This window comes from Dermochelys coriacea, chromosome 1, assembly GCF_009764565.3.
Source record: "Dermochelys coriacea isolate rDerCor1 chromosome 1, rDerCor1.pri.v4, whole genome shotgun sequence".
Taxonomy (NCBI): domain Eukaryota; kingdom Metazoa; phylum Chordata; order Testudines; family Dermochelyidae; genus Dermochelys; species Dermochelys coriacea.
This window is the reverse complement of record NC_050068.2, coordinates 129,516,976-129,537,505: the sequence shown is the minus strand read 5'-3', so window position 1 is coordinate 129,537,505 and position 20,530 is coordinate 129,516,976.

Genomic DNA, 20,530 nt, shown 5'->3' with positions numbered 1-20,530 from the left:
CCACTGGAACCTCAGTCAGGGTTCAGATGCAGAACTGAGGTCTTAGTCTATATGTATCCTGTCGTGTAACTAGAAGTGCTACAGCAGCGCATGCACACCGATGCAGCTGGACCTTTGTGGCGTATCTGGTGTAGATGCATATGTCGACGGGAGAGAGCCCTCGGCATAATAAATCCACCTCCACAAGAGGAGGTAGCTCTTCCGCCGACATAGCGCTGTCCAACCAGTACTTAGATGTGTAACTTATGTCACTCAGGGGGGTGGCTTCTTCACACCTCTGAGCAACATAAGTTATACCAGAATAAGTGGTAGTGTAGTCCAAGTCCTCTGCTTGGTCCATTGACATAAAATTGTTCTGGGTTTATCTCAATATCCAAAATGGCAAATTTAGATAAATAGAAAATATCTCTGAATTGCTATTTCATGTTATCCATTACTACCTGTGTCATAAATATAAAGGGAAGGGTAAACACCTTTAAAATCCCTCCTGGCCAGAGGAAAAATCCTTTCACCTGGAGGGGTTAAGAAGCTAGGATAACCTCGCTGGCACCTGACCACAATGACCAATGAGGAGACAAGATATTTTCAAAGCTGGAGGGAGGGAAAAACAAAGGGTCTGTCTGTGTGATGCTTTTGTGGGGGACAGAACAGGAATGGAGTCTTAGAATTTATTAAAAAGAAAAGGAGTACTTGTGGCACCTTAGAGACTAACAAATTTATTAGAGCATAAGCTTTCGTGAGCTACAGCTCACTTCATCGGATGCATTTGGTGGAAAAAACAGAGGAGAGATTTATATAGACACACAGAGAACATGAAACAATGGGTTTATCATACACACTGTAAGGAGAGTGATCACTTAAGATAAGCCATCACCAGCAGCGGGGGGGGGAAAGGAGGAAAACCTAGCAGGAAAAGCAGCATCGCTTATCCCATAACCTCAGCCATGCAGAACACAGTGCCATCCACAGCCTCAGAAACAACTCTGACATCATAATCAAAAAGGCTGACAAAGGAGGTGCTGTCGTCATCATGAATAGGTCGGAATATGAACGAGAGGCTACTAGGCAGCTCTCCAACACCACTTTCTACAAGCCATTACCCTCTGATCCCACTGAGAGTTACCAAAAGAAACTACAGCATTTGCTCAAGAAACTCCCTGAAAAAGCACAAGAACAAATCCGCACAGACACACCCCTAGAATCCCGACCTGGGGTATTCTATCTGCTACCCAAGATCCATAAACCTGGAAATCCTGGATGCCCCATCATCTCAGGCATTGGCACCCTGACAGCAGAATTGTCTGGCTATGTAGACTCCCTCCTCAGGCCCTTCGTTACCAGCACTCCCAGCTATCTTCGAGACACCACTGACTTCCTGAGGAAACTACAGTCCATTGGTGATCTTCCTAAAAACACCATCCTAGCCACTATGGATGTAGAAGCCCTCTACACCAACATTCCACACAAAGATGGACTACAAGCCGTCAGGAACAGTATCCCCGATACTGTCACGGCTAACCTGGTGGCTGAACTTTGTGACTTTGTCCTCACCCATAACTATTTCACATTTGGTGACAATGTATACCTTCAAATGAGCGGCACAGCGATGGGTACCCTCATGGCCCCACAGTATGCCAACATTTTTATGGCTGACTTAGAACAACGCTTCCTCAGCTCTCGTCCCCTAATACCCCTACTCTACTTGTGCTACATTGATGACATCTTCTTCATCTGGACCCATGGAAAAGAAGCCCTTGAGGAATTCCACCATGATTTCAACAATTTCCATCCCACCATCAACCTCAGCCTGGACCAGTCCACACAAGAGATCCACTTCCTGGACACTACGGTGCTAATAAGCGATGGTCACATAAACACCACCCTATATCGGAAACCTACTGACCGCTATTCCTACCTACATGCCTCTAGCTTTCATCCAGATCATACCACTCGATCCATTGTCTACAGCCAAGCTCTACGATATAACCGCATTTGCTCCAACCCCTCAGACAGAGACAAACACCTACAAGATCTCTATCATGCATTCCTACAACTACAATACCCACCTGCTGAAGTGAAGAAACAGATTGACAGAGCCAGAAGAGTACCCAGAAGTCACCTACTACAGGACAGGCCCAACAAAGAAAATAACAGAACGCCACTAGCCATCACCTTCAGCCCCCAACTAAAACCTCTCCAACGCATCATCAAGGATCTACAACCTATCCTGAAGGACGACCCATCACTCTCACAGATCTTGGGAGACAGGCCAGTCCTTGCTTACAGACAGCCCCCCAATCTGAAGCAAATACTCACCAGCAACCACACACCACACAACAGAACCACTAACCCAGCAACCTATCCTTGCAACAAAGCCCGTTGCCAACTCTGTCCACATATCTATTCAGGGGATACCATCATAGGGCCTAATCACATCAGCCACACTATCAGAGGCTCGTTCACCTGCGCATCTACCAATGTGATATATGCCATCATGTGCCAGCAATGCCCCTCTGCCATGTACATTGGCCAAACTGGACAGTCTCTACGTAAAAGAATGAATGGACACAAATCAGACGTCAAGAATTATAACATTCAAAAACCAGTTGGAGAACACTTCAATCTCTCTGGTCACTCGATTACAGACCTAAGCGTGGCTATCCTTCAACAAAAAAGCTTCAAAAACAGACTCCAACGAGAGACTGCTGAATTGGAATTAATTTGCAAACTGGATACAATTAACTTAGGCTTGAATAGAGACTGGGAATGGATGAGTCATTACACAAAGTAAAACTATTTCCCCATGGTATTTCTCCCCCCCACCCCACCCCCCACTGTTCCTCTGATATTCTGATAAGTCCAGTCTCTGCCTGTGTCTTGGGGTTCTTACTCTTGGGGTTCAAGAGCTAGCACCCTTTATCTAGTCCCTGGAACCAGTGCTGACACCTCAGGGCCTGGAGATTAAATAAACTCTTTCCCAGATCTCCACCTCTTCAAGGGGCCATGTTGTAGGTGTAGCATACAACACAGAGATACTTTCCATAAAATTAACATATTATTGCTCTTTGCTTAATCACATGTGAAATATATAGATCTATGCAAAAATAATAAATCTTACAGGCATTTCCTTGCTTCATTTTCCTCACCTCTCCAGAGCATTCTTTGAGTAGGAATCAGAGTTGTGGGGCCTGTGCTAAACTCTTCTGCCCCATTGTATAGCTTGTGTTCTATAGATTTCTCTCTCCCAGCACTTCTTCTCAGACCTTGGCGTGTCTTTCTCCTTCCTTCCTGCTATCCAAATTTCCTGTGTGTCTCTCCCAGTCTTCCACGTGAGTGTCCCTTTCAACCCTCTGCTTTGTCACATTTGGCTCTGTCTTGTTTGGGAATTTTCCATTCTCCCAACACCAGCCCCCTGCAGAGGGAATAGTGAGAGGACTGGTTTTCCCTATGGTGAAGTTATTCTTTTGTTCTCCCCAAGTACGACCTTTCAGGAACTGACAGTCCTTTAACAATCAGCTGTTGTCTCTGGTCTGGCAGAGACCTGAAATAACCCTGCCAGCTCATGGGGAATGCACATGCAGAGGGGCATTCATAATACAGCCATTTTCATAGTAATGACTTATAACTTTATAATGTCAACCAGGATTCATACATTGTACAGATAGATCCCCCAAATCATCACACAAATGTAGAGCCCAATCCTATAATCAGAGCCCCTGGGCAGATTGTTGGATTTACACAAAGTCTAACTGACATCATAATGGTGTGACATGAGTGCAATAGTATAGCTGCATTATCAGGACCTCCTTTGGGCTTTATTAAACACCCATAGTTCCAACCTGTCTGGTGTCACTTTTTTATAGTAAATCACAATGAAGAAAAGCCCCAAAATATCAATATTTATAGAATCATAGAAGATTAGGGTTGGAAGATACCTCAGGAGGTCATCTAGTCCAACCCCCTGATCAAAGCAGGACCAACACCAATTAAATCATCCAAGCCAGGGATTTGTCAACCTGAGACTTAAAAACCTCTGAGGATGGAGATTTCACCTCCATTCCAGGTAACCCATTCTTTCACCACCCTCCAGTGAAATAGTGTTTCCTAATATCCAACCTAGACCTTCTCCACTTGAAAGCATTGCTTGTTGTTCTGTCAAATAAAATACATAAGGTTCAATTAGTTTAATTACCCTATGGACAAAGCAATGCTCATCTGGTTCCTAACATTAAAGCATTTCAAATCTCCATGTTATTCATAGTTCGCTTACTTTCATATTGACTGTTCTTTTCTAATTTTAACATTGATTTTCAGTTTTTGTGTTGATTATTTTTTCATTTCTTTATACTCTTTCACTTTTCTAGGCCTGTTGATTCTCAGTGTTGATTAATTTGATATTGATATAACCAATTGTAAATGCTATATTCTTTAAATGATTCATTTTTGTTAGTGTCCCCATCTGAATTTTCACAATGCTTTTTGCTGAGCAATTACCCAAGTGCCTTATGAAAGAAACAAACAATGAAGATTTATGATTAAAAATCACCCTATCTTAATTATGCTAGTTTGAGCTCTCAAGCCCTTCACAGTTCTCTGGCCATTACATATTGTCTTTTAATGTTTCCAGAAGTAAGACACTATTTAGTCAAATTTGATTGCAAATTGAAAGATCAGTATTTTACAAAAACCGAGACCAATAAATATGCTTCCATTAATGTCAGAAAATGAAAAAAAAATAGGTTTATTAGTATTATTTGTTTGTTTGTTAGCAGAATTGTTCTAAGGCACAAAAACTCAACAATCAAATTGACTAGACCAAAGTGAAATGGACTGATTTATTTTCATTATGTCCAAGCTGAGGGGAAAATAAAAAGTAAATGCACAGCATAACCAGTACAAAGTATATATGATTTTAAAACTAGAGCGGGGGGGCAGGGGAGAGGAATCACATTTGAAAACTTTTCATCCAAAAAACAGACAATTCTTTTTGTGCAAATGTTTATGAAAAATTGTTCCTGTTTTCCAAAGTTTATTTAAAATGCTTTCAGTTGCAATGATTTATTGTTAATATAGATCAGGAATTTTTTTTTACCATACTCAGTCTTTAGTTATCCTGCTACTTTTATCTCTGTTGCATGTTCAGGGCCAAAATCAGGCTTTATGTAAATGTATGCAAGACTCATACTATTTAATGGCTCATAATAATTAATTTTCTTGGATTTATGCTTTCAAAAGAATTTTCTACATGTGTGAGGACTGTATCCAATACACCGCCAGTCATTTTAGAAGCCATACATCTCCTTTTAAATAGTTAGGCCATTCTTGCTGACTTCCAATTTCATACAATTGATAATGATTATTCCATGTCAGTGAAAGATTTCCTGGCTGTAGAGGATTTTGTGTCTGTCTCTCCTAGGCATTTTCTGTCTCTATATAGCTGCATTTTGTTTCTGAGATGTGATTGGAGGCCAGGAGATGGAAGTGGGTTTACATTCTTTTCACTGACTGACCATTGCTTCCCTTAGTTTGGGGATGCGTCTTTCCCATTGAAACAAGAGACCTATTTTGATGATCTACCTTCAGAGGTTCATGAAATCAATGTGTTTCCAGGTGGCTCTACGAGTGTATACTATTCAGCTAATGGACAACTCTGTTTATGGCCCACGGGCCATCTGCTGCCTGAGAACCTCCCCACTGCGGCCCACGGAGGAGAGATGCATGCAGCCACACTGCCGGCTCTGTCTGCTGCAGGCATTGCCCCTCGCAGGTCCTATTGGCTGGGGGAGAGGGTCAGAGATACCATCACTAGTCGACGGGCAGAGTCAGCCATGGAGGCAGCATCATTAGTTGTTGGACAGAGTCAGCCATGGAAGCAGTGTCTCTTTTTTCCACAATGAATATAAACAAGTCAAAATACCAAACACAACTATCTGATGCACACCGTGCTGCAATCCTGAAGGTTTCAACTGCTCAGTAACTGAGGCCAAACATCCACAAATTGACAGAACTGAAGCATTGCCAGATGTATGGCAAACACTAAAAACTCTCTGGCAGGCAAAGAATTGTATAAAGTTATATGACAGTTTTATTATTTCTGAGACATTCAAAATAAAAAATACAATATAAATGTTTTATTTTCTGAACACCATCTTCAGTGACATTATTGGCCCGTCGGAAGGATTTGAGGACTGGCACTAGCCCGAAGGTAAATTGAGTTTGAGAACCCTGGTCTATGGTTTGGTAGGACTTGACAATCTTTTAGCCTTGACTAAGGATCCAGACCCTTATCCTTCACTAAGGGTCCTTATCTACCCACAGATTTTCAATGGGTATAACTATATTAATAAGGGGTGTGATTCTTTTTCTAACTGAAATATAGTTATACTAGTACAACCCCTAGTTTGGACACAGTTATAACACTATAAAGGTGCCTTATACTGGTATAAGAGTAGCAGCCATGTTAGTCTGTATTCGCAAAAAGAAAAGGAGTACTTGTGGCACCTTAGAGACTAAAAATTTTTTTTTGTTAACTAATTTGTTAGTCTCTAAGGTGCCACAAGTACTCCTTTTCTTTATACTGGTATAGTTTATTTGCCTTATATTGGTATAGCTTATTCTCCTTCTCATACAGGAATAAGCTCTCCTATCCTGCGGGTATAATTGCACCCACACTAAGGAGATTGTACTACTTTAACTATTCCAGTATAGTTAAAATGGTATAACTTTTATGATAGGCAAAGTCTAAGGTTATGTATACATTGGCACACCTTACAATAGTGAGGGTGTGCTGCTGCAGCCACGCAGTTGTAAGGTAAGCAGCGTAGCCATTGTTTGTCACTGGGAGAGAGCTCTCCGACTGACAAAATAAAACCACCCCCAATGAAGGGCAGTAGCTTTGTTGATGGGCGAGCATCTCTTGCCATTTGAAGCGCTGTCCACGCTGGTGCTTTTCGTTATTAAAACTTTTGTTGTTCAGGGGGATGTTTTTTTCACACCCTTGAGCGACAAATGATTTAACGATGAAAGTGCAGTGTAGACAAAACCTTAATGTCTTCCCCATCCAGCTTCATCCTCAGAGATTGCCATGATGCTTATGGATAGCCTGTGAAAGATAAATGATTGGGAGATGGCTACAGTGCCAATGATGGAAGTCCTATGCCAAGTCTGACCAACTGAAACTTTTGTGAAGTCTTATGCCATCACTGTGTAGCAAAGGAGGAAAGGTTACTTTATCTTCACCTTTATGGTGGTGAAATTTCACACAGCAGATACAAAACTACTCAAGATAGTTAAGACCCAAGCAGGCTGTGAAGAGCAACAAAGGGATCTCACAAAACTGGGTGAGTGGGCAACAAAATGGCAGATGAAATTCAAGGTTGATAAATGAAAAGTAATTCACATTGGAAAACATAATCCCAACTATACATAATAAATGATGGGGGTCTAAATTAGCCGTTACCACTCAAGAAAGAGATCTTGAAGTCATTATGGATAGTTCTCTGAAAACATCCACCCAATGTGCAGCAGTAGTCAAAAAAGCAAACAGAATGTTGGGAATCATTAAGAAAGGGATAGATAAGAAGACAGAAAATATCAAATTGCCTCTATATAAATCCATGGTATGCCCACATCTTGAATATTATGTGCAGACATGGTCGCTCCATCTCAAAAAAGATATATTGGAATTGGAAAAGGTTCAGAAAAGGGCAACAAAAATGGGTATGGAATGGCTGCCGTTTGAGGAGAGATTAATAAGACTGGCACTTTTCAGACTGGAAAATAGATGACTAAGTGGGGATATGATAGAGGTCCATAAAATCATGACTGGTGTGGAGAACGCAAATAAGGAAGTGTTATTTACTCCTTCTCATGACACAAAACCTAGGGGTCACCAAATGAAATTAATAGGCAGCAGGTTTAAAACAAATACAAGGAAGTATTTCTTCCCACAACACACAGTCAACTTCTGTAACTCCTTGCCAGAGGATGTTGTGAAGGCCAAGACTATAACAAGGTTCAAAGAAGAACTAGATAATCTCATGGAGGATAGGTCCATTAATGGCTATTAGCCAGGAATGGTGTCCCTAGCCTCTGTTTGCCAGAAGCTGAGAGTGAGCAACAGGGGATGAATTATTTGATGATTGCCTGTTCTGTTCATTCCCTCTGGGGCACCTAGAATTGGCCACTGTTGGAAGACAGGATTCTGGGCTAGAAGGACCTTTGGTCTGACCCAGTATGGCCATTCTTATGTTCAGAACAGTTGTAAGAGGTTTTCTATACAGCAGGAGTGGCAGAAGTGCCCTTGAAGTGGGGGAGCCATAGGCTCCTGATCTGTGGCCCTGCCTCCCATGCCACACTGCTCCACCCATGGCCCCACCCCTGCACCACCCCTTCTTCCCAGTTCCTTGCCCTCACACCACCCATTACCCAGAGGCCCTGCCCTCACACTGCCTCTTCCTCCCGAACCCCTGTCCTTTAACCGCCTCTTCCCCAAAAACACCATCCCCAAACTGCCTCTTCTCCTCAAGACCCCCCCAACCTCTCTCCCTTCTCCTCTGTAGCTCACCCTTATGGGCCGGTTAAAAAGTGCGAGGGTCATAATCCCAGACCCCCCCATTCTGACAACCCTGCTATACAGTGTGCCTCTATCGAAGTACAAAGTCAAGTGTTTCTGACTATGAGGATATCTCATTGGATTTTATATGTAAATTTATTCCATTCTGGAATCAGTTGTCTACCTATGTTGTGAGACAGCAGTGATTGAAGAAGACAAAAGTGAAAGCCCAAATACTCAGCTGGTATAAACTGACCTAGATCCAATTGGCATAGCTCCATTAAAGCCAGTGGCAATATGCTGATATACAACAACTGAGGATCTGGCCTGTAACTTTCACTTGGAGATTTCAAGACTTCAGTGTTTAACAGCATGAATCTAGAATCTTCCACCCTCACATGGTTCCAGAGCTCAGACTCCAGTCCAAACCGGAACATCTACACGGTGATTTTTCAGTCACCCAGGGATTTTTTATCCCTGTGTACACATAGTGTAAGAGGACCATAGAAGCAAAATGCTCTTGTATACCTTAGGAACTGTGCTGATTTTACTTGGCAAGAGGAAGCAAATACTCTGTACAGTGAATGAGAAATGTATAGTGAATGAGACAAGAAATTCACAAGCATTGATCCATTCAATGTGCACCATACAAAATGTACATCTTAGAATTAATATTTGAACAATATGCAGTGAGGGAACTCAAGGCAAAGAAGTCCTGCCTCATCCAATGCACACTTATAAAATATGAATCAGATGACTTTTGTTCATTGGACTGATGCATATGCTTGATCTATTTGCTTCAACATCTCTCTTCTCTGGACCCATTACATGAAAATTATACAAGTTTAGTTTCCCTTAAATTCAGTTAGACTCAGTGGGGCAAATTAAAAGGTGATGTTCTAAAGGGGCTTTAAGTGACACGTCAGTATGTCTCTGTGACTTTGAGAGTCAGATCCTCAACTGATTTAAATAATCATAGCTTCACTATAGAGCTACATCAATTTACATCAGTTGAGAATCTAGCTCTAATTAACCTCAGGGAGTCTAAGGTGGGGTTACACACCAAATGAAGAAGACAGAAGAATGTGTAAATTACACCAATTTAGGAAAAAAATGATTATGGTTCTATGATTCTGAAGCCCAAATATTGTAAAAGAAAAATGAAAGATAAAGTAAACTTTCCTTTCTGCCCCAATGTTTTTCAAGAAAGTCACTGGCAGATTTCAAAACAAGGTGTAGATATACATGAAAATAGGATTTTCTAGTCTGTTGCAGCGACCTGCATTCTTTAACAAAGGATGTAAAGAATTAAGATAATTGCTACCACTCAATAGATTCTTATCCCATTTAACAAGAAAAATCAAGTGATATGTGGGAGTTGCAGATAGAACAAAAAGGTTACTGTATGTATTTTGTAAATTGCAGAGAAGGTCAGGAATTATGTTTTAACCAGAAATCATATAAGTATCATTTAGACTGCTTAGACAATTTATTACAACTAAAAAAACTACCTGTTATTCCAGGTCAATATCTACAATTTAAAACAGAATGGAAAAAAAAACCTCCATAAGCCAGAAATAAAGCAAAAATGCTCTGCTGACTGAGCTGGATGTTAAAAATTCTTTCTGTGTCTCATTAATTTATTTTTAAATTGTGTGTTCCTAATTTGTACTTCCTTACATACTTACATACCATTCACCAATACACAAATTGTGTGGGTGATATACACGTGTAAGGAGTGCACTACCCCAAGCCTACAGGCTGGGTATAATCAAGGAGGCCCAGTCCCGCGTTGGGCTGGAGTATTAAGTGAGAATTAGGAAGAGAGGGAAGTAGTAGCTATGCCAGCTGCAGTGGATGGTAGTTTCTCTCCCAGACTCCAAAAGACCAGTCTAACAAAACTTTGAGACTTTGTTTTGTGGGCTTTAAGTTTGGGATCTTTGAACTAAGGGTCTGAGGTGAGGCTTTATGAAAAGTGTACTGTAAATGTTCCAGTCCTGAAACCTTATTTTGAAAAGGGGACAAGCTATTTTCAAGTATTATATCTGAGACTTCCCCCGCCACACATACATACAACTGGGAGGGTGGAATTAAGGTGGGGCACACCTGCAGTGTCATACTGGGCCTCAAGGAGATGCATGGGGATGGCTCATGCCATTACACATAGAATAGTCTGCAGGATCCTGAAAATTCCCTCCAGTCAAGAAGTGATGGGGATGCAAAGAGGTGCCTGTCCTTGACTATGAAATAAATCGGCAGGTCAGCCAGGTAAATATGAACTTGAAGGCCAAGTTTCAGGAAATGGAAAAAACGATGGCATTCAAGTATAAGTCTTTCACTGCTGCCTTGGAGGCCAGGATAGTACGACTAGAATAGCATCAGAGAAGCTGTAATAATGGGATACCCTTTACAGTTGCCCAGCAAACTCCTCTGCTAATGAAAAAAACTAGAAGAAAGGGCTACTGCATCTGAGAGGATCAGCGCCAAAGTGCTTCAACAGAGGAACTTACTACAGGCACAAAAAAGCAGAGGCCTTGCAGGAGCTGGAAGTGATATGCTCTTTCAAGGACCGTGTCTTGGCTCAAGCCATAAAATGGGTGTGGGAATTGGCCTGTCTGTTAGACAAAACAAATTACTTGCTAACAGGAGACTGGCTTCTTGCTTGGAAGAAATAAATGTCATTTCAGTGTCTTCTTGTGTGTTAGCATGTCTGTGTGAGAGAGAGTAGAGATGACACATCTAGCAAACAAAACCCATTCCCACCCTAAAAATACTATGGCAAACAGACAAAATGCATAAAAAGGGAATAGGAGAGAAAACAAATCAGGGGAAAAAATCAGTGAAGGAAACAAGATGAAAGAATGGATACACCCACCTAAGATTTCAATTAGATCCAAAGGGGAGGGGCAGAAGCAATAGTTGAAAGCCTAATAATCTCACATATGCATAAATTGCCTTTTAAACTATTTTTCCTACCAATACCAAAATTTAATCTTCAACACTGGCAGACAACAGTGATGCCCATCACAGCTGTTTGTCACCTCCCATTTTTGTGCCCGATCCTCAGCTGCTCTGAACCATTGTAGCGACACTGACTTCAATGGAACTGTATCTGTGTACAACAACCAAGGATCTGGCTTTTATGGTCTGCACAGCATAGGATACCTTGCAATTAACAAAAAGCTGTCTAACGTAGAATATTTTAAATATTCTTGAAAAAATCAAATAATATTGAAGGCAAGTATTGTGTTTTAATTTATTTATTATAATTGTTTTGTGACCATCTATGGAGGAGATCCTCATCATTCCTTTCCTTGGTTTACACCAAAGTGGTGCACTACAACATTCTTCAGTTCTTAGGGTGGCCACAAGGATCATTTCTCTGTGTGTGGGGGGGGGGAGAGGAAGGGAGGGGAAGGAATAGTCCCAGATATAATACCGTATCTATGGGTGGCCCCGTCAGCTGGACAATGTTTTAAATGTAACAAGCCGGGGCAAGTAAAGGCCAACTGCCCCAAGAACCCCAACCAAGTACAGTTCATTGCACCAGAATCATATCAGAGGTCCTCAGGCCCAGATACCTCCCAGATACCCTCGGAGTGGAGGAAAACTGTGAGTGTGGGCGGGAAGAAGGTCACCGCGTGGAGGGATACCGGAGCACAAGTGTCGGCTATCTATGCTTCCTTAGTGGACCCCAATTTAATTCACCCAGAGATCCAAGTGACAATTCAACCCTTCAAGTCCAACTCTTCAATTTGCCTACTGCCAAGTTGCCTGTCCAGTACAAGGGCTGGTCAGGAACGTGGACTTTTGCAGTCTATGATGGTGATTATCCCATCCCTATGCTGTTGGGGGAAGACTTGGTCAATTATGTGAAGCTAGCCAAGAGGGTGGGAATGGTCACCCGTAGCCAGGCTAAGCAAGCCATCACGCCTAGCTCTGTTCCGGAAACTTCTACCAGGACCCGGGCAGAGGTAATGGACCCAGACCCCATGCCAGCCTTTGTAACAGCAGTAGTGGATCCAGTCCCAGAGACCCAGACAGAGCCAGTCCCAGAACCGGAACCGGCGGAACAACCAACACCAGACCCATTGCCAGCACTGAATCCAGTACTTGCAACCCCAACAACAGAGGGCCCCACCGAACCTGAACCGGCAGCAGCTGATAACCCTACACAAGAGGCTCAGCCGGAGCCTGAACCCCAACATAGTGCACCAGCGGAGAGCGGTTCACAGTCAGCGGAAACAGCCCCATCCCCTAGATCGCTTCCAGAGGGACCAAGTCTAGGTCCACAGTCCAATGAGGAACTGATGTCTCCAGCATCAAGGGAACAGTTCCAGACTGAACAGGAAGCAGATGAATACCTCCAGAGAGCTTGGACGGTGGCCCGGAGCAACCTATCGCCTCTCAGCTCTGCTAATTGATCCAGGTTTTTTGTAGAAATGTCAAAATCAGGGGAACTCCTTCCTTTTATACAAGGAAACTCTTTCTGGTGGACACCAGGAAGACTGTCATCCTCAGAGACAGGTAGTTCCAACTAATTACCGGGTCAAGCTCTTGAGCTTAGCCCACGATCATCCTAGTGGCCATGCTGGGGTGAACAGGATCAAAGACCGGTTGGGGAGGTCATTCCACTGGGAGGGAATGGACAAGGATGTTTCTACCTATGTCCAGTCTTGTGAGGTATGCCAAAGAGTGGGAAAACCCCAAGACCAGGTCAAAGCCCCTCTCCAGCCACTCTCCATCATTGAAGTTCCATTTCAGCAAGTAGCTGTGGATATTCTGGGTCCTTTTCTGAAAAATACACCCAGAGGAAAGCAGTACAGACTGACTTTTATGGATTTTGCCACCCGATGGCCGGAAGCAGTAGCTCTAAGCAACACCAGGGCTAAAAGTGTGTGCCAGGCACTAGCAGATATTTTTGCCAGAGTAGGTTGGCCCTCCGACATCCTCACAGATGCAGGAACTAATTTCCTGGCAGGAATTATGGAAAGCCTTTGGGAAGCTCATGGGGTGAATCACTTGGTTGCCACCCCTTACCATCATCAAACAAATGGCCTCGTGGAGAAATTTAATGGGACTTTGGGGCCATGATACGTAAATTTGTAAATGAGCATTCCAACGATTGGGACCTAGTGTTGCAGCAGTTGCTCTTTACCTACAGAGCTGTACCACATTCCAGTTTAGGGTTTTCACCATTTGAACTTGTATATGGCTGCGAGGTTAAGGGGCCATTACAGTTGGTGAAGCATCAATGGGAGGGGTTTACACCTTCTCCAGGAACTAACATTCTGGACTTTGTAACCAACCTACAAAACACCCTCCGAACCTCTTTAGCCATTACTAAAGAAAACCTAAAAAGAGCAAAAAGCCTGGTATGATAAACATGCCAGAGAGCATTCCTTCAAAGTAGGGGACCAAGTCATGGTCTTAAAGGCGCTCCAGGCCCATAAAATGGAAGCACGGTGGGAAGGGCCATTCACGGTCCAGGAGTGCCTGGGAGCTGTTAATTATCTCATAGCCTTGCCAACTACAACCGAAATCCTAAGGTGTACCATATTAATTCTCAAAAGCCCTTTTATTCCAGAGAATTAAAGGTTTGTCAGTTTACTGCCTAGGGAGGAGATGATGCTGAGTAGCCTGAAGGTGTCTACTACGAAGGGAAAAGTGTTAGTGGCATGGAAGAGGTGACCCTCTTCCTGACCCTTGGGCGTATGCAGCGACAGCAGATCCAGAAGCTGTGCACTAGCTATGCGCTGACATTCTCAGCCACCCCAGGACTGACTGAATGGGCATACCACTCCATTGACACAGGTAATGCTCACCCAATTAAAGTCCAATCTTACCATGTGTCTCCTCAAGCTAAAACTGCTATAGAACGGGAGATACAGGATATGCTACAATGGGTATTATCCGCCCCTCTGGCAGTGCATGGGCATCTCCAGTGGTTCTAGTTCCCAAACCAGATGGGGAGATATGTTTTTGCGTGTACTACCATAAGCTAAATGCTGTAACTCGCCCAGACAACTATCCAGTGCCATGCACAGATGAACTATTAGACAAACTGGGACGGGCCCAGTTCATCTCTACCTTGGACTTAACCAAGGGGTACTGGCAGGTACCGCTAGATGAATCCACCAAGGAAAGGTCAGCCTTTACCACACAGGTCGGGCTGTCTGAATTTAATGTACTCCCTTTCGGGCTGCAGAATGCACCTGCCACCTTCCAAAGACTTGTAGATGGTCTCCTAACAGGATTGGGAGAGTATGCAGTCAACTACCTTGATGATGTGGTCATATTTTCAGATTCCTGGGCAGAACACCTGGAACATCTACAAAAAGTCTTCGAGCGCATAAGGGAGGTAGGACTAACTGTTAAGGCTAAGAAGTGTCAAATAGGCCTAAACAGAGTGACTTACCTTGGACACCAGCTGGGTCAAGGAACTATTAACCCCCTACAGGCCAAAGTGGATGCTATTCAAAAGTGGCCTGTCCCAAAGTCAAAGAAACAGGTCCAATCCTTTTTAGGCTTTGTCGGATATTACAGGTGATTTGTACCGCAATACAGCCAAATCGCCGCCCCACTGACAGACCTAACCAAAAAGAAACAGCCAAATGCCGTTCAGTGGACCGAAGAGTGTCAGAAGGCCTTTAACCAGCTTAAAGTGACACTCATGTCTGTCCCTGTGCTAAGGGCCCCAAACTTTGACAAACTGTTCCTAGTAACCACAGATGCATCCTAGTGTGGTGTGGGAGCAGTTTTAATGCAGGAAGGACTGGATCAAGAATTCCACCCTAGAGTTCAGAGTGGGGAAGGAACCTGGACACTTGCCCTCTGTGACAGGAGATCCCAAAATAAATAACAGAGTAATGGAGTGCAGACCAGGGCTTTAAGGATAATGATAGCCTTGTCTTATTTCACTAGAGGTGGCTCTGGTGAGTCTGAGTCAGGGTGAAGGAGGGTTTTCCTGATTTTCAGAAGGGCCAGGCTTTTGAAGAGGGAGCAGAACATATGGAGAAAGAAAAGGCTTCTTATGAAGACTTGATCTAGTAAGTCATTTGTTCAGTTCAGTGGATTCTCAGATTCTCAGTGGATATAAATCAGTGTAACTCATTTGAAATCAGTGAAGGTAAAGTTAAGATCTGGATCATTGACTAGGTAAGCTACCTCTAATGTTAGGTACTCAAATCTGAGCAAATCATGAGCTCTCAGGACAAGTACACACGTTTCAGCACCTGAACTGTAGACAATGCGTGACGATGCCTGAACTGGAAACATCTAAGCTTGAATTGCAGATTTAATGGTGAGTTTACCGGACTGCCTAAAAGAAGGTGTTTATTCTTTTTTAAATTTTTCTTGTAAACTGTGCATGTTTGAATTGGAAGGTATTGACAGATGTTAACAAGAAATTCCATACTGCTATTTATACAACTTCACTTTTTAGGAGGAAACCACACTAGATTACAATGAGAAACACTCAGAAGTTGAGGTTGCCTATGCAAATTATCACTTTGGTCTAAAACCGAGAAACTGCTGCAATGCACAATGCAGAAGTGAAGCAGTGGATCTCTGATTCACCACCAATGACTGTAAGAAAGACCTGGCTGGTGGCTGGGGCTATGGTTTCATATGTCAGCTTTATTCCAAAACTTTAGATTCATATGAAGGCATATGTACAGCCTCAGTGGTCACTGTTTTCTCAATGACTTTGTGATGGGACTCAAGAAGATTTTATGACTCAAAGGTCATGCTCCTAATGTAGATCTGCTCCGGCAATCCTCTGACTAATTGCCTGTTACAGGTAATAATTATATATATTTGTGTGATGCTGTCTGATTGAAGCTACCATTTATATCATTGTTGCTACCACTGTTGCACAGTTGCAACTAATCTTGTATAAAGTGTACCATATAAGGTGTCAATGGAAAAGTTACAATATATTAAGTATGATAATCCTGTTTATATGCATGTATCATTTTTATATCTGAAGTTATGAATATTGGCTATGTATCTGTATCTCAATCACATGTTGTATGCCTGGGTAGATTTACATCAGGGCTAGAGAGCTACGTGTTGATGGCCTATTAAGGACACTCAGCTCACAATGGGCCATTGAAGAAACTCATCCAATCCAGTAGGCCTTTTCTGTGGATGCCCCAGACAGCGTGGGGCCAATGGCTGCCCCTGTGATTCAGGAAACCATGCAAGGACATAAGATGAAGACCTGTGACCTAAGACTCCATCTTTTACCAGTGACTTTCCATGATCAAGTGACCCTGAACTCCATATTGGACCAGTAACTTTCCCTGCACCTGGACTGAGCTATAAATTACAAGCTGTGACATCACTGTTTTGCCTCATTCCTGCTCCAATTCTCTGGATTGTGGATTTACAACTAAAAGGAGTATTTTGAATTATGGACTGAGGACCTTCTGATTTTTGGAAGTCACTGGACAGACATCTGCAAGCCAGCAGTCTATTCCATCACTGATATGATCCTGATCTGTGATGACTGAAAATAATTTGTATGTATATGATTCTTTAACCATTCAATAACTCTTTTCTTTTCTTTTTATTAATACATTCTTTAGTTAATTTACTAAGGACTGGCTGACAGCATGATATTTGGTAAAGATTTGAGATATATATTGGCGTGGGGGTAAATTCCTGATCCTTTGGGATTACTAAAACTTCACATATGGTGAACTGGGTTTCCAGTAACCTCTCACTATATTAGACCTGTTTCAGAGTAGCAGCTGTGTTAGTCTGTATTCGCAAAAAGAAAAGGAGTACTTGTGGCACCTTAGAGACTAACAAATTTATTAGAGCATAAGCTTTCGTGAGCTACAGCTCACTTCATCGGATGCATTTGGTGGAAAAAACAGAGGAGAGATTGATATACACACCCAGAGAACATGAAACAATGGGTTTATCATACACACTGTAAGGAGAGTGATCACTTAAGATAAGCCATCACCAGCAGCAGGGGGGGGAAAGGAGGAAAACCTTTCATGGTGACAAGCAAGGTAGGCTAATTCCAGCAGTTAACAAGAATATCAGAGGAACAGTGGGGGGTGGGGTGGGGGGAGAAATAACATGGGGAAATAGTTTTACTTTGTGTAATGACTCATCCATTCCCAGTCTCTATTCAAGCCTAAGTTAATTGTATCCAGTTTGCAAATTAATTCCAATTCAGCAGTCTCTCGTTGGAGTCTGTTTTTGAAGCTTTTTTGTTGAAGGATAGCTACTCTTAGGTCTGTAATCGAGTGACCAGAGAGATTGAAGTGTTCTCCAACTGGTTTTTGAATGTTATAATTCTTGACGTCTGATTTGTGTCCATTCATTCTTTTACGTAGAGACTGTCCAGTTTGGCCAATGTACATGGCAGAGGGGCATTGCTGGCACATGATGGCATATATCACATTGGTAGATGCGCAGGTGAACGAGCCTCTGATAGTGTGGCTGATGTGATTAGGCCCTATGATGGTATCCCCTGAATAGATATGTGGACAGAGTTGGCAACAGGTTTTGTTGCAAGGATAGGTTCCTGGGTTAGTGGTTCTGTTGTGTGGTGTGTGGTTGCTGGTGAGTATTTGCTTCAGATTGGGGGGCTGTCTGTAAGCAAGGACTGGCCTGTCTCCCAAGATCTGTGAGAGTGATGGGTCGTCCTTCAGGATAGGTTGTAGATCCTTGATGATGCGTTGGAGAGGTTTTAGTTGGGGGCTGAAGGTGATGGCTAGTGGTCTTCTGTTATTTTCTTTGATGGTGGGATGGAAATTGTTGAAATCATGGTGGAATTCCTCAAGAGTGTGGTATTCTCAGTGTGGTCCATCCCAGGAACCCGGTCACAATTTTTTCTGCTAAGTCTACTAAACTTTGATCAAACTATGCCTTTTGAATGGGGTTTTCATATCAGATAAGGAAGATGTGCACCATTTAAGAGGTTACCCTTTCTGCAGGATGAAAGAAAACCAACATGCCCTGAGTTAACCAAAGAAATTTCTGAGAGCTCCTTAAAAATGTAAAGAAAGTCGACTCTTGCAGCTTTACATTGCAGATCTGATGGTAACATGAAGTCCTAAATGTGTTTTTCAATTTTATTTTAAAAGTGGCTTCCACATCCTTTTAACTTTCCCATAGTAGGTTTATTTTAAATAAATGGCTTCTAAAATATCACAGAGAGAAATGTGTCCATTGCCTATTTTATTCATTTTCCTCATAAGTATTTGAAACAAACTCTTTCCTTAAATAAAAGCAGGTTTTTATCAAAACAAGAAGCAATAATATACTGCACAATGAAGTATGTTCTTCTCTTTGTACCTTTATACTTGATGAACAAGAAGGACATTTTAATGTTTCACCAAGTTTGTGACTTACTCATTTTAAATGCCTTTTTCAGAGAAGAAAATGATTGAGAGTTTGTCAGAGTGATTACATAGAAAAGACATAGGGCAGAAACCACTTACATTATGATGCATTTAACAAAACAGAAAATTATGTCCTCCAAATATTTGTAATTTATTTGTTTGCTATCTTCCATCTCTGAACTAATCTAGCTGCTGATAAAGTGACTGAGAAACTGTAAATAAGTGACAGGTTTCAGAGTAGCAGCCGTGTTAGTCTGTATTCGCAAAAAGAAAAGGAGTACTTGTGGCACCTTAGAGACTAACAAATTTATTAGAGCATAAGCTTTCGTGAGCTACAGCTCACTTCATCAGATGCATGAGCATGAGCTGTAGCTCACGAAAGCTTATGCTCTAATAAATTTGTTAGTCTCTAAGGTGCCACAAATACTCCTTTTCTTTTTGTAAATAAGTGATGGTTGCTTGTATTCAAAACTAGACATCCTGATAATAAGTCATCACATGCAATTTGCCATTGCCAAATCCACAGGAGGAAATTGCAGAAATCATGAAAACACATATTTTAGATGGTTATTTTATTCTTCAGATTTGAAGGGACTGAAATATAGAAAGGATTTGGTTCTCAAATTGGTGAAAATTTGTGGTACTGCAGTTTTTCTTCAGGATATGAATGGAATAGATTTTTGCTTCCTACAAAGCTACAAATATGCCTACTGAACAGTGATTTGTTTGTTTGTTATTTACTTAGCAAAGACAAAATGTATGTGAATTTTGTGTAATGGAAAGCTGAAAATTAAATTATAAATTCATTATATTGTTCTGCAGCTTACTCTGCTCACTGACAAAATAGGGAAAGGAGATCATTGGCACAAGAACAGGAAAACTACCTTGGAGAGATTGGATGGCACTGGCGATTGGTTATAGGACACAGAATCCTTCATCTTAAAATCACTGTTTCTGAATGCCATTCGGGTAGTGATTTGAGAGTTATTACCATTTTAGTAACAGTGTTTTACTGGAAAAAAAAAGGATTTTTTTAATTTCACTATTTTTCACAATAATTTTCATTGTAATCAAAAATTTTCAAAACAACTTTTTCTCAGAATTTCTCATTTTGCACACAAACTCATACAAGACTCTTTATTCCAATGGAAAAGAGGGAGGAAATTTAAAAAGTAAGACAATGTAGGAAAAAATCCTGTATCTTAAAAAATAAACATTTTTCACCCTTGCCAATTTTTTTTAAAAAAGTGAGGAAATGGGGATTTTCCCCACAAATGAAATTAAAATAGTTCTAAAATTTCAAAAGAGTTTAAAAATTTCAACAACGAATGAAAACTTGATGAAGCTGAAAATTTTCCCTGAAAAATTTCATTGTTGTCTTTTCAATGAAAATATTTTCCAGCCAGCTCTTACGCACTTCACTCCCACCCCCCACCGCCAAAGCCACAGGTTAGAAGCAGAATTTGGCCATAAAAGTATGCCCAATCCAGCAGGAATATTTATTTATTTTTAGAGGCTTGGGATCTACAATGCATGAGAGATTTAAGAAATTTTGATTCAGGTCTGGCATCTGACTCTCTCCTCATTTCAGGCCTTGTCTATACTACTC